We start from the raw sequence: 11,584 nt of genomic DNA, 5'->3' as shown, positions 1-11,584 counted from the left end.
ACCCGCTCATCTGTAAATTTATTGTGTGTCAATAAATGTATATGAAAACCATTTAAGTGCATATTGTCATGCTGTCGGGTATTGTAGATTGTTTTGTTTTGTCCGGTCCCTCGCGTTATCACTTCCTGATTTATTTTGTACAGATCATGGGTCCTTCCCCTGCACGACCGTCCGCTTGACCTCCCCGTGATGATAACTACGTGCACCTGTGTCGCCCGCCCTGATTGTCTGCACCTGTGTCCTCCCTCCTCCGTATGTGTATTTAGTCTGCGTCTTCCCTGCGCCTTGTGCCAGTGCGTCTTGCTAGCCATGACCACCAGCGACTCCATAGCCACAGCTATTTCCCGTGCTTTGCCCGTGCGAGCTTGCCTTCGTTTTTCCCTCAGTGTGAGGCGCTTTTTGTTTGCTGTTCTCAGCCCTTTTTTCCCTCGTGTAGAGGCGCTTTTGTTTATGCCCTTTTTCCCTCGTGTTGAGGCACTTTTGTTTGTTCCCTTTTTCCCTCATCGCGAGGCGCTTTTAGTTCTTGGAGCTGTCGTCCGCAGTGGAAATAAACTCCTTGAACTTTCGAACTCTGCATTCGAGTCCTCTTCCTGCTCTGAGCCTGACACATATTTTAGTATTAAATCATTAAATAATTGTTTCAAACATGTAATTAGTACATTAATAATACAAACCGGATTCGGTTGAAGGGCGGCTCGGGGGCGCACTGGGTAGGGCGTCCGCCTCCCAGTTAGGAGGATGCGGGTTCGATTCCACCTCCGGCCCTCCCTGTGTGGAGTTTGCATGTTCTCCCCGGGCCCGCATGGGTTTTCTCCGGGCACTCTGGTTTCCTCCCACATCCCAAAAACATGCTTGGTATGGCCAATTGAGGACTCCAAATTGTCCCTAGGTGTGAGTGCGAGTGCGAACGGTTGTTTGTCTCTGTGTGCCCTGCAATTGGCTGGTAACCGGTTAAGGGTGTCCCCCGCCTACTGCCCAATGATGGCTGGGATAGGCTCCAGCACGCCCGCGACCCCCGTGGAGACTAAGCGGTTCAGAAAATGGATGGATGGATGGATGGATGGATGGATGGATGGATGGATGGATGGATGGATTCGGTTGAAGTTGGGAAATTGTGTCAAATGTAAATAAAAACAAAATACAATGATTTGAAAATCCTTTTTAACCTATATTCAATTGAATACACTATAAAGACAACATATTTAATGCTCAAACTCAAACTTTATTTTATTTTTCAAATAAAAATTAACTTAGAATTTCATGGCTCCAACACGTGCAGTAGAAGTTGGGAAAGGGCATGTTTACCACTTCGTTACATCACCTTTCCTTTCCTTGCTGCGATCTACAAACCGGACAGTGCGGGACTGCTGTGTGCTCGTGTTCACTGAGACTTGGTTGACTGTCAATATTCCGGACTCTGCCGTACATCTGGAGCGGCTAGCGTGCTATCGGGCGGACTGGGCCATTGTACAAGGGGGGAAATCTCGTGGAGGTGGAATATGCGTCTACATCCGTGACGAATGGTGCCGGGACTCTGTAGTGGTATGCAAGCACTGCTCGCCACTGGCGGAGTTCGTGATCATTAAGTGGCGCCCTTTTTACCTGCCAGCGATTCTGCTAGTCGCGGTTAACATCCCGCCTTCCAACATCGAAGGCGACAGGATCGCGTTAACTTCGATCTGTGACGGGCTTTGTTGACGTTCATGTGGCTGAACGTCTGCTCACAAATTGGTCGAGCCAATTTGTCTACTCTTTTTTTAAACACTAGGCATTCACTGTCCACCTTTCTTTTCCTCGGGCCACTCATTTTAATGGAAGGATTCTAAGGATATCGACATAAAAAATCTTTTCTAAATTTCACCAGTGTGGTGCAGTTGCGCGTTCAGCGGCGCGCTACAGTTGCGCGTTCGGCGGTGCGCTGCAGTTGCGCGATCAGACAAAAATGCGCAAATGAAAACATGCGCAAAAAAGGCGTATTTTTTAGTCTTAGAACGGATTAAACTTTTTTCCATTATTTGTAATGGGAAAAATAGATTCGGAATTCGAACAATTCACTTCTCGAACCGCCTTCTGGAACCGATTGTTAGAAAAATGTATATATATGTTATCATGCGTTCTCTAATCAATGCCTTACCGCAATATTACTGCAATATATGCTTGCTGTTTGGCCTTGCTGTTTTTATGATGTACCACAGAAGGACAGTTCCTTTCTAACAAAGACCACTTTGTTAGACAACATGCCTCATTGCTGTCCTGCACCCCAGATGAACCCCCGAGTGACCATTAAAGTCAGGGTTTCCCAACTATCTTGATCGTAGGATTAGGTTGGAATGTATATAACCAGTAATAAATAACTTAGCTTCGTAAAACTTCCCTTGCTATGTTTTAACTAGAGGTCAAAGTTTTTTTCTCCTGTATCCAGTCCACTCAAACTCCTCTTCCCAGATGTTCTTATCAGTATGTAAACACCTAGTGATTTTTGCTTACGAGACAAAGCCCACGTGCTTTCCTCCTCCCCTTTAGTGTCTTATGTCTCACACTGTGGGTAGGGCAAATCCAAATAAAAAGAGCGGGAGTGCCTACAGATATTCAGTGTGTGTAGTGATTGTATTAAGCTATCTGTACTGCACTCCTCGCGAGAAAAGACAATATTCTGTCTCACTTGTGGTTTGTTTGCTGTTGCTCTTCTATTCACTTATTCAGTCAGTGAAATAAACCTGACACCGATTGTGGTCGAAAACCGAGGTTTGACTGTAATTATATGTGACGTCCCGAAGCGGAAGAATGTAAATACTAAACAGTATAGGTCCGAATACAATCCCTGCGACACACAAATAGAGTATGCACTTATCCATTGATTTCAATGTTATGCAAATGAAGGGCTGCAGAGTATGCACTTATCCATTGGTTTCAATGTTATGCAAATGAGGGGCTGCAGTGTCACTAAGATAACACTAGATGGCGACATTTGGACATGATTTTATTGTTATGCAAATGAAGTGCAGGTGCCACGAAGGGAGGGGCTGTAAGTGTCAAGGGGGAAGAGGGTGCAGGTGTTTTAGGGGGAGGGGCTGCAGTGTCACTAAGATAACACGAGATGGCGACATTCGCACAGGAAAAAAATTGACAGGAAAAAAATTGAGATGGAGAGGTGTAGTGTTGGGGGATGTCTATAGGTGTTTTTTAGAGAGGAGGGTGGACTTAATGTTAGTGTATTTAAGGTGGGGCTATTGATTGTTTTTTGAGAAGACACGCTAGCAGATGAGCTCTGAACGGAGAAGTTGGAGAGCGTCCAAAGTTAGAGAGCGTCAAAAAGTTGTTTCGAGATGGTTAAAGGTAAGCCATGTTATTAATTATACTGTTATAATAATAATAATAATAATACACTGAGGTTATCATATAAACATGATGTAATGTGTATGTAATGTCATGCAGATATAACTGTGTTTGCTGACGTGCACGCAGTATTTGACGACGACTTTAGCGGAGTTTATTTAACACAATCAGACTACGGTAAGGCAACTGTTCATTTACGTTAGTTAATAAAATGCTATTAGTTGGTGATTTTTTTTGTTTTTTATGTGTGTAACAGATCTCGTGGCGGCTGCTACTAGGCTAAAAAATCCACTGATACAGACTGGTTTGGAGGCAGAACCATCAGAGCAGCGTGATTTCGGTCAAATCATACCCCCTTCCGGCCGACAGGAGGTTGTCACGAGCTCTACACGTCATTTTGAAGCAACGAAAACAGCAGAGTTATCAGAGCTACGTGATAGCAGTCAAATCACACACCCCTCCGGCCAGCAGACGGCTGTCACGAGCATAGAGACGGAAGAGGAAGCATCCACAGACATAGAATTGGCGGACGCTTTATCTGCTTACGAAGACCTTCCTCAAGAATCAATAAAAAAAGTCAGAGGTATTTCTTATTTTTATTCTATGTCATTTAAATGTTTTTTTGATGGTATTATAACGATTTAACTGTTTTTTAATATCTACTTCTAGTTAAACGTTGTGGAACGGGACTGCTTCAAAGAGCGAGAAAGAGCACACGCGCAGTCTTCTACTCAACTACTAAGGAGCCTGAATCGACAAACGAGAGCCATCACCATAAGACAAGGCGTGCTATAAAGTGCAGTGGTAACTGTGTTTACAAAAAACGGCTACAAGAATGTTTTAAGGTAATACGTATTTTGACAGATTTAGCTCAATCAAGATAGGTCTGATTTTTTTTGTGTTGTTTATATTGTAATTTCTATCAAAAAGAAATACAATGGATCAGGCTAACCTTACGTCAGCAGAGTCGGATTTCTTAACAAACATTGACGAATTAGATTTACAGCTACTTTGTGATACACCTGAGCTTGATTTGTCAAACATTAACAATGATTTGCCGTCAACCAGTGCTTCTACAAGCCAAATACCAGATTTGGTCAACATTGTAAACAATGCCATGCAGGAAGGGAGAGACACAGACAGTCCTGATATTCAGGCCCACTTACAAGCTGTCGTAAACGAGCTAAACAGTCAAAACCGGAATGATGGTAGCCAAAGTCCTACACTAATACCGTCACAACTGCTAAACATGATAGCAGAATTAAACAACCAAGCTAACAGTAACAGCGGGCGCAACAGTCCAGATATTCCTGCTCAACTGTTACACATGATCCAAAATCTAAATACGCAGCCTCTGATTGACCGAATGACCGTTAACCCTATAGATCATGAGATAGATGCTTCTGTAATAACTGGTAACATGCCACCATCATTTCAGCCCAACAACTGCTCTGTTATAATCGATCACGAAATAGATGTTATTGACAACAACGCACCAGCGTTTCAAGACATAGCCCACCAATCTAACAACATTGCTTCTGTAATAACTAATCAGCGCAGCGGCTCTGTTGTAGTAAATAGACCGCATTTCAATAATATTGAGATAAGGCGGCATTTGAATATACCATCACAAGCAAACAGCAATGATTTTGCAACCTTTTACCTACAGATTGAGGATAGAATAGATGAAGTCTTGCGAGAGGTTGATATGCAAACACAGAGAGGTGACGTGATTCAAATCGAGTTAGTGGCTGGAAATGATAGGGCTCACGTTTACTCGCAAAAAAGCGACATAAACACTATCCGTGATAATGTATCAGATCTGCTTGAACGTCTAGCTCAATCAAATGTAGAGCTTCTAGCTGATGAGAATTTAGAGCTTATTGTCGAAATAGTCAAACCGATCCGTGGTGGAATGCGTCGTCGACTGATGAACACTACCAACAAAGAGATTTTGACGCGTAAAAAACGACATCTGTACATACCTCGTAATAAGGACAACAATCTATGCTTTGCTCTTTCACTAACCTATCTGCTAAATGACACGCTAACATCAAAACAAGCCGTAAGACAAGCCAGACTTTTGCATCAGAGTGTGGGTTTAGATTGTCAAACACCTGTGAGTTTGGGGGATGTACATAAATTTGAAAAAGTTCTCAGACGGAAAATAACTGTCATGTATCGAAAAGAAGACAGCCGCCCCATGACTTTCTTCGACACACATTACCCTAAAACAGACGAAGACACTTTATTTGTTTTGCACCTCGAGAATCATTACTACGGTGTGAAAACGATAGAGGCATTCATGGGGTATGCATATTTTTGCAGATATTGTTACAGAGGGCATGAAAATTGGCAACGCCATCAATGTGAGGGACACTGTAACATTTGTCTCGATCCTCGTTGTAAACAACGACGATTTAAACATGTTATCTGCCCTGATTGTAACAAATCTTGTCGTAATGAAGAATGCTTTGCCAAACATAAAGAGTTTCGAGCGACGAATCGTGTGAGCAACTGCACCACATACAAAAAATGCTTGCAATGCGGGCTCCAATATTATGTGAAAGCTGATGGTACTGGTGCTAAACATCGGTGCCCCGTGAAAAGATGCGCCGTGTGTAGTGAGATCTTAAACCAAAATGACAATGTCTTACTAAACCCTCACCTGTGTTACATGCAGCCCATCAAGCCTCAACCGCCTTGCAAAAATGTAGTCTACTATGATTTTGAAACTTATGTAGATGCAGATGGTTTACACAACCCCTTTCTTATCTGTTGTAAATCAAATAGACTGACGAAACAGTGGTTTGGGACAGACTGTGTTGACAAATTCCTCACATTTTTTCGAAACCCCCGGTTTAAACAAACGACATTTGTTGCACATAATGCGAGAGGTTTTGATTCCTACATCTTGATAAAGAGAATGCTTGAATTAGGTATCAAACTTGACATTCTGATGCAAGGGAGTAAGGTTCTATCATTCGTCGATTTAGACACAAAATCTCGTTATATCGACTCATTGTCATTCTTAACGATGCCGCTAAGTGCGATGCCTAAGGCCCTGGGGCTTGAAGACAAATCAAAGGGTTGTTTCCCACATAAATTTAGCTCTTTAGAACATTTGAACTACGTAGGATGTCACCCTGAGCCTACATACTACAATGTCGAACAAATGTCACCCTCGCAACGTGCAAAGTTTGATGAATGGTATGTCAAACAAGCTAACGATGTGTTTGATTTTGCGAAACAGGCGCTAACCTACTGTGAGAATGATGTTGATTTGCTAATGCAAGGATGTGAGAAATTCAGGAGCGAGTATTTTGAGGCTACAAGAACAGACCCTTTCAACGCCGTCACAATAGCCTCGGCTTGCATGAAAGTTTTTCGCACTAATTTCCTAACTCCTGAAACACTAGCTATTACACCTTCAGACAACTACATGCGACAGTACAAAGCTTTCTCACACGATTCTATTCAATACTTGCAATGGGTCATGCATAGTCAAAATATCCACATTAGACACGCGTTGAACGGGGGAGAAGTTAAGATCGATAACTACACTATAGACGGGTATTCTGAAATTGGGGGAGTGAAAATAGTTTTTGAGTATTTTGGTTGTTATCACCATGGCTGCCCAGAATGCTACAACCTCTCTAATATATGTCCAACAACAAAACGTCCCTTTCAGGAAAGGTTTGACAACACCCAAAAGAAAATTCAGGAACTGCAGCTTAAACAAGATGTGCACCTTGTAATTATGTGGGAGCACGAATGGTTGCAAATGAAAAAATTGAACACAGAGGTTAAGGAATTCCTGAAAAAAGCCAAATTTCCTACACCTCTCAAACCAAGACAGGCTCTTTTCGGAGGTCGAACAAACACGTTTGTTTTAAGATACACGGCAGAAGCTGACGAGAAGGTGTTGTACGTCGATGTCACATCATTATATCCTTTCATTAATAGTACAGGCATCTACCCTATTGGTCATCCAACGATTATCCACGGTGATTTTAAAGACCCAAGACTGTATTTCGGCTTCATAAGCGCTACCGTGAATCCACCTCGTGGTTTGTATTTTCCTGTTTTACCTTTCAAAACAGCTAAAGGTAAACTTGTCTTCACACTGTGTCGTACATGCGCTGAGCATAACAACCAGCAGACAGCTTGTACGCATAATGATGAGCAGAGATCGTTAACAGGTGTTTGGACAACTCCTGAATTTGTTAAGGCACTTGATCTTGGCTACACTGTTGCTGATATTACAGAAGTATGGCATTACACAAGAGCGAGCGACACAATTTTCCGTGATTACATGCGAACATTTCTAAAAGGTAAACAGGAATCTTCAGGCTATCCAGCGCATGCGGTCAATCAAGCTGATAGAGAAAATTACATACAGAGCTACGCGATTCATCAGGGTATCCAACTGGACCCTTCCAAAATTGCTGTAAATCATGGGAAACGTCAGGTTTCGAAACTTTGTCTAAACAATCTATGGGGAAAACTAGCCCAGCGTGAGAACATGACAAACACAAAAATTGTGACAAAATCTGAGGAGTTTTTTGATCTTCTGTTTTCCGGTTTGTACGATGTGAAATTTTTCCACTTTATCAGCGAAAAGCTTTCGGTTGTACAATATTGTTTCAACGTAAACAATGAGATACCAGCCTCAAAAACATCAAACGTGGCGGCTGCATGTTTCACAACCGCTTATGCACGTCTAAAAATGTACAACTATCTAGAAATTTTACAGACGCGCGTTCTTTACACTGACACAGACAGTCTCGTGTACACGGCCAAACCTGGCGAAACTGTCCTCCCGCTAGGGGATTATCTGGGTGATTTGACAGATGAGCTTTCGAACGACAGCATTTCAGAATTTGTCTCAGCAGGGCCTAAAACATACGCTTACAAGACAAGGGCAACAAACCGCACCGTCATGAAGGTAAAGGGTATCACACAGACTCACGAAAGCGGTCAGAGCATCAATCTTGACAGCATGCTCGATTTGGTTCAGGGGTACATCGACACAGCAGGTGCAGTCTCAGACGTGCTTTACGCACCCCAACATGGCATTGTTCGCAATAAGAGAGGGTTTCATCTCAGAAACACATCATTTTCCAAACGGCTTCGTGTAGTCTACGACAAAAGAAGATTGCTCAATCAAGGCCGCACTGAACCATTTGGTTATTGAAAATGGCTTTTAACCAGATTGAATTTGACCCTAGATTAGAACTCCCTTTCTCATCGTTAATAGCGGGGCCTTCAGGTTGTGGCAAGACGTTTTTTGTTAAAAATGTTATAGGAAATCTTGAACATGTTATGAGAAAAAAACCTGATAATATTGTCTGGGTTTATACTTCATATCAACCAATGTACGATGAGCTCAAAAACATGAATAAAGACATCGTTTTTATCAAGGGGCTGCCTGAATCTTTTGATGACGAGAAGCTGTTCCCGCCGCAGCAGCACCACCTACTGGTTCTGGACGACATCATCTTCCAAGCTTCGGATAATCAGGAAGTGGTTCGAATATTCACGCAATATAGACATCATAAAAATTTAAGCGTTATAATGCTAACACAGAATGTATTCCATCAAGGGAAATTCAGTCGTACTATCAGTTTAAACAGTAATTATCTGATTCTGTTCAAAAATCCCCGTGATAAAATGCAAGTGAATGTTTTGGCGAATCAAATCTGCCCCAGCAACCGGAAGTTCTTCTTGGAATCTTTTGAGGATGCAACAAAAGAGCCGCATGGGTATTTACTGATTGATCTGACACCTTCATGCCCAGAACAATATAGACTACGTACAGGTGTACTACCTAGCCAGTGGCCTGTAGTTTATATCCCCAAACAATAAAACGATGACAAAGCTTTTAAAAACAAATGCGTTGTTACTCAAGTCTCTGTTTACATCGAAGCCGGCCAAACGTAAACATTTACTCCTCAAAAGTCCTGCTAGTTTAGTGAAGGCATTGTGCGAGATTGCTCTGAATCTTTTAAAAGGACATCTACCCTTAAAATCAAAACTTTATAAAAAACTAAAAAAGCAGAAGAAAAATATCCGCTTTCTAGCTGATAAAAAAAATACTCTGAAAAAGAAAAGAGCTGTGTTAGTTCAGAAAGGTGGTTTCATATTGCCTTTATTAGCGGCATTCGCACCTGTTCTGGGGAGCGTTATTACTGGTTTTATGAAGAAATAATAAAATGAGTTTGAAAACAGCGCAGAAAATGTTCCTGATCTCCCCTTACCAGCTCGAGAGGCTCAATAAGCCAGCCCCTACTATTCGGGACACCGCCGAGTATTCTCTGGATGAGGAGATGAAACAGGTTTTGGATAATAAAAATTTAAATCAATATGAAAAGATCAAAATTTATCAATCCCTGATGCAGCGTTATATGGGTTTGATCAAACAAAGAGATTCTGAGCAGATTCCTGTTACGATTCGTAATGAAGAGAGGGTTGTTGAAGAGGGAGGGAAAGCGCCCCCAAAAGTGACAGATGAAGATTGGGCTGATATTTTGGACACCATGGGGCCGCGTTATCGTCGCAGCGCCTCCTATGTGCTAAAGAAATTATCGGCCGAAGATGTAAGATGGACGCCGCTAAGCGAATTTATTTTTAGAGGGAAAACTGTCAAGGGCTCACACATGAGCGATTTGATAAAACATTTAATTGTAGCCGGTAAGAAACTAGCCGCTCAACCGGCTGGCTGGACAGAATTTCTGCGTACATTAGCACAGCTAAACCTGCCTGAATCAAGCATTTCCAACCCCTCTGCTCGTGCTGATTTCAAACGCTTGAAATACGCTAGGGATGAAGATGATGATGTTTCTCACGCAAAACATGTAAGCGTAAAAGAGAGAAAAAGGAAAAACAGATCACCGGTAGTAAAGTGGGTTAGTTATTAAAATGTTAGATACGCTAATGCTGTTACTGGAAAAAAAAACAAATGACTCTGTAACTCTCTTTAACAATGTTTATTGAATAAAAGAGATTTTATAAAACATTAACACGGTTTCAGACAATGACATTCTTTAAATTTGTGTAATGAACATGATATTTGCCCGCCACACAGCCGATCCGGTCTTCGACATTTCTTGACAAAATCGATAACCATCGAGTCATTATCCAGAGGGTCGGGATGATAATGCTTCATGACGTCATTGTAGGTCAGCCCCCAACCCCGTTGCGACAAGTAGTACACACAATGTTGACCACAGGTGTCATTCAATTCATGTTGGAGTTGTCCGTTATGGTATTCCAAACGATTAGAATACTTCTTCAGAAATCTGTATATACTTGACGGGTAATAAGGACTGTCTGGTGGCAGACCGAAAGGATCAAAGAATGTGGCCGAACCATCAGATTCTAAAGTCAAAGCGAGCCAATGTTCGCCCGGCATGTGGCGTGGGTGGGTGTTAACAATATAATATCTGGGGGGCTTGTCTTTGACGTCAGCTAGCTCGTCTGACGCGTAAACCCCACCAAACAAAGCCCTTTGCATCCGGGTCATAATCAAATCCAATTCACGACGTTCATATTTTTTAATAATAGTCCATCAACACTTCCCTTTTGGCATTAATCTCAATAAGGGAATCATAAACTGCGTAAATAATAAGCGTGGCTGTATGTGGGAGAGGCGCACGAAATCGCAAATCTAATCTTAAAACACCATTATTCACAGGGGATAAAGCCCCGGAATCATCTGCTTGACTTAAATTAAAGACAAAAAGTGAATAGCCTTGACTAAAATCTTGTTGATCGATACAGAGAGGTAAATCTTTTAAAAAACGCCCCGTAGCTGTGTATAGATTATGAAATTCACGTGTATATAATCCAGCGTCGAAATTAGGTTGAAAAGCTTTAGCCGGTATTTGGCGACCTTCATGGCTAAGCGCCAGATACTCAATGTTGTGATGTAAAAAATTAAACGGGTTTAAATCTCTTCGCCCCATAAAACTGTTATGATTCACCATAGCTAGTACAATTTGTTTAGGAATATGGCCGAGGAAGAGGTTATCTTGGTGGCAAATCCGTGAGTTTTGAGGGATAGAAAAGGTCTTTATATTGACTCTACTGAGAGGGTACAACGCGTTACCTTTATGTAAAGCTGCTTCATGGCCTATTGAAACAGCTGGTGAAACTGATACTTTTTTCACATACAGTGAAGCGCCTAATATCTTCAGACACGAATCGCTGTCTAGAGCGCTCATGAGGCAAAAATCATCAGGAGCTC

At 42.0% G+C, this 11,584-nt stretch overlaps 1 long non-coding RNA gene across 1 annotated transcript; it reads left to right on the top strand.

Moving 5' to 3' along the window:
- The first annotated feature begins 3,152 nt into the window (after positions 1-3,152).
- LOC133154574 (uncharacterized) lies at positions 3,153-3,853 on the top strand. Its single transcript, XR_009714492.1, has 3 exons — positions 3,153-3,336; positions 3,436-3,513; positions 3,593-3,853. It is a non-coding gene; the product is annotated as an uncharacterized LOC133154574 (long non-coding RNA).
- The last annotated feature ends 7,731 nt before the right edge of the window (positions 3,854-11,584 follow it).

Source organism: Syngnathus typhle, linkage group LG5 (genome assembly GCF_033458585.1).
Source record: "Syngnathus typhle isolate RoL2023-S1 ecotype Sweden linkage group LG5, RoL_Styp_1.0, whole genome shotgun sequence".
Lineage (NCBI taxonomy): Eukaryota > Metazoa > Chordata > Actinopteri > Syngnathiformes > Syngnathidae > Syngnathus > Syngnathus typhle.
The sequence above is the reverse complement of the archived record's forward strand: the minus strand, read 5'-3'. Positions and strand labels throughout refer to the sequence as shown.